Source organism: Pinus tabuliformis, chromosome 1_1, assembly GCF_031772625.1.
Source record: "Pinus tabuliformis cultivar Carrire ecotype Pingquan chromosome 1_1, CPIR1, whole genome shotgun sequence".
Lineage (NCBI taxonomy): Eukaryota > Viridiplantae > Streptophyta > Pinopsida > Pinales > Pinaceae > Pinus > Pinus tabuliformis.
The window spans coordinates 863,778,317-863,782,117 of record NC_142297.1 but is presented as its reverse complement, the minus strand read 5'-3'; the positions used below and the strand labels follow the sequence as shown (position 1 = coordinate 863,782,117).

At 40.0% G+C, this 3,801-nt stretch overlaps 1 pseudogene; it reads right to left on the bottom strand.

The window, feature by feature from the left end:
- Positions 1 to 410: 410 nt before the first annotated feature.
- LOC149217014 (wall-associated receptor kinase-like 14 pseudogene) lies at positions 411 to 887 on the bottom strand (annotated as a pseudogene).
- Positions 888 to 3,801: the final 2,914 nt, after the last annotated feature.

The following is a 3,801-nucleotide window of genomic DNA, read 5'->3' as shown; positions in this document are numbered from 1 at the left end:
CTTCCTTTATTTACATTGCTAAGGTTCTGCACACAGTGAAAGGTATGTTCAAATTTCAACAATCTAATGATCTAGAATAAAAATAGAGAAAAAAAATATATTTATAGCTTTTATTTCCTGTATACCTACAAAAGAATGACACGGGATAAACTACTTTGTCATCGAAGAAGTGTTACAGAGTACGCTGAGAAATGTTTCTTGTTTTACCTCGGATGCAGGTCAGCTGGGAAAGAGTAGATCATGAGCTTTGAGAAACTGTTTTCGTAGCCAATAGCCATATTTTGTGCAAATTCTCTTTTAAGTCTAGTGTAATCCCACCATTTTCTTAGCCTTGTCGTTTGTTGCCTGGCGCAGTAGAACCACACCTCATTTCCAAACACCTGTGTTGCTAATGACAGGAGTCTTTGCCGCTACTCGATCCAAGTAGGTGTGGATGGGCCCCTCTCGTGCTGTAGGTGGTGAGCAAGAGTTCCGTTGGGCATGTACTCGTAGATGAGTATGGGCTCTCCATTCTCAAGACAGTAGCCCATCAGACAAACCAGGTTTGGATGTTCCACAGATGACAGAAGCTTTATTTCGTTTATCATCTGTTCGATTCCATGGGTGTCGATATGCCTGATCATTTTTACAGCCACGGGACAGTCGCCTTTGAGTTTCCCGACATAGACTGTTCCAAACGCGCCATGTCCCAATATTTCTTCTTCTTCGAAGCCCTTTGTGGCCTTCTCCAGCTCCTTGTATGTGAAAATTGGGATTCTGAAGGATCCACCGTTGGTCGAGAGGAGTTTCTTTCGGCTTCTCCTCCTTTCGTTTGGCAGAGCCTTCTTCTTGAAGAAACAGTATAGTAGGAATATCACCACCACCAATGTCACTCTGCAATTAACCATAGCTCCGTGGAACGGTAAAAAGAATGAGACTTGCATGCAAGAGGCTAACAAATATAATTAAGATCGAAGCTCTGTAATGGATATTTTCCTTACCTCCGAGGTAATCAAGCTCAAAATCGAGAGACTCCAAGTAGTCACATAGTCACGTGGCATCCTCCATGTCTTGCATGGTTGTTTTGGGGAACTGAATAGTAAGGCACGTGGCCTTCATGTGGGGTCCACATTACTTTTGTCACTTACAATCTCTGCATGGCTTACAAGTGCCTCACTGTGAATCCAAGGGCGATTACCCCAGGCTTATGGAACGAAATTCAAGCCAAGAAAGCATCATTAACATAAAACACTACATTCCCTTAAATTAGTTGTGGTGCAGCTATAATGGTTAGTAAATGTAAACAACAATAAAATGTTACTATAAAAATGGTTAAATAGTAAATCAAGAAAGGGCTTATTATTACTACTTGGTAAAATATCTATGACCTTTAGAGCGGATCAAAAGACGAGAAAGCCTTATTATAAATTGAGTCGTAATGCCATGAAGTATTGTATTTTTATGTGGTTGTTATTTCTTTATGGTGTGCAATCCCAAATGATACCAAGATCCTTGTCAACAGTGGCGCTGATCTTCAAGTAGGCACTGTTGATTCAAGCCCACCAGGAATAGAACAAGCATAGACATGCAAAAGATTGACACGGGATAAACTACTTACTCTGTTAACGAATCGAGTTATTCTCTTCTTCAGATAGCTGGGATCTCCCAGTGAACCTCTTTGCCTCTAAAGCACGCCGCTCTCCACTTCACTCTGAAACGAGACCCCTCGTGCATGCCTGAAACACGAAACTTACTCACCCACCAACAACCCTAGTTTCACATCATCGCCTAGCGGGATCAAGGGTTCGATGGAGAAAGCCAAGTTCTAGCCAGGTGTGGTATGCTTCCTGGTCTATTGGTTCTCATCTTTCATCTGCTAGTTGTCTACCCAACACCCAAGAAATCGTGGTTAAGCTTATACTCCTAATTTTGCATGGCCAAAATGCAGTCAGAGGAAATCTCTATGGCTAAAATAGAACCTGAGCACCTCTAGAAATCAGGAAAAAAACCAAATCAATATGCAAATGGTTTCGCATTTGATTCTGTCATGCGAATTAAAGCCGAATTCCACGTACAAATGTGAGGTCTGGGAATATGAAAATGGTTTGATAGTTTGATTCAATCATGGGAATTAGAGTCGATTACCACTTACAAATGCGAGCTCTTGAGGATGCCACCTGGTTTCTGGTCAGAACAACTTGTAAAAATTACATGGAAAATAGAAAATAGTGAATAGCGGTGCCAACATGTCAGAACTTCCGTGCAAATTTCATTTACATTTGCCTTTTTTTATTATATTATCCTGATGGTTGCAAGAGCATCCAGAACAGAGAATCAAGATGCCATTGATGCGGCAATTGTTGGGATGCTTGCGGATCCTAAGGAGGCAAGTATTTTTTTTATGTCATCATATTAAATTTTAGTTGATAAGCAGGCCTATGCTTATTTTACTGATTTGTATCTTTTGTTGTGGGTTTTAATATCCATGGATGTAAAAGGCGCGGGCAGGCATTCAAGAGGTCCATTTTCTTCCTTTTAATCCAACTGACAAGAGGACAACTCTCACTTATATTGACAATGAAGGGAAAATGCATCGAGTTAGTAAAGGTGCTCCAGAGCAGGTATTGTTCTTTGGATGTTTGACCTTCTTCATTAGGCTTGGTAATGGACTGTATTGTTTAGAAATTGCTTCAAAACTTATTTGTACACATTTTATTAAAACTGAAATGACCAAATACTTTCTGCAAGATTCTTAACCTCGCACATAATAAGCCAGAAATTGAGCGGCGAGTTCATACAATTATTGACAGGTTTGCTGAATGAGGACTTCGCTCTCTTGCAGTTGCATATCAGGTTAATAATATGGCTTCTTTTGCTTTATTCGTGGGTTGAATCTTCCCAGTAAGTTCTTCTTGTTGATTATGTATATCTTTATAGCTATCTCAAAATGTTTGCAGGAAGTTCCAGAGGGCAGGAAGGAGAGTCCAGGAGGGCCCTGGTATTTTATTGGATTGATGCCTCTTTTTGACCCCCCACGCCATGACAGTGCTGAAACAATCAGAAGGGCTCTTAATCTTGGTGTAAATGTCAAAATGATCATAGGTATTGTGAGGTTATGGTGTCATCAGTTTCAATACTGTTTTTGTAATGCATCGAGCCGACATTTAACTATTTACTTGCAAATGTTCATCAACATATCAATTAGCTATTGCAAAGGAGACAGGTTGCCGACTGGGCATGGGTACAAACATGTATCCATCATCCTCTTTACTAGGTCAGGACAAAGATGAATCAATTGTAGCTTTGCCAGTTGATGAACTGATAGAGAAGGCTGATGGTTTTGCTGGTGTTTTCCCTGGTGAGCAACAATTATCTTTTACTTCTGTGTTTTTTCTTGGGACTCCCACTCAATTCTTTATATTTCCAACTCCCTTCTCTCTTGGTTATGGAACTTTATGCTTCATGGTTTATATTATAACTATTATTTTGCAGGTGGAAATATTTATCTCATATACTTTTATTTTTTCATTTCCTTAATTAGTGTTTGATTCCATATCCTTCCTGATTTTGACTGGTCATTGCAGAGCATAAGTACGAGATTGTTAAATGATTGCAGGCTAGAAAGCACATATGTGGAATGACTGGCGATAGTGTTAATGATGCACCTACGCTAAAGAAGGCAAACATAGGAATTGCTGTTGTTGATGCAACTGATGCAGTGAGAAGTGCTTCTGACATAGTCCAGTCAAGAAACTGGCCCCATAGCTATTTTGTTACTATGTAATATTTACATCCACTGTACCTGCCTGCCTTGAGTGACTT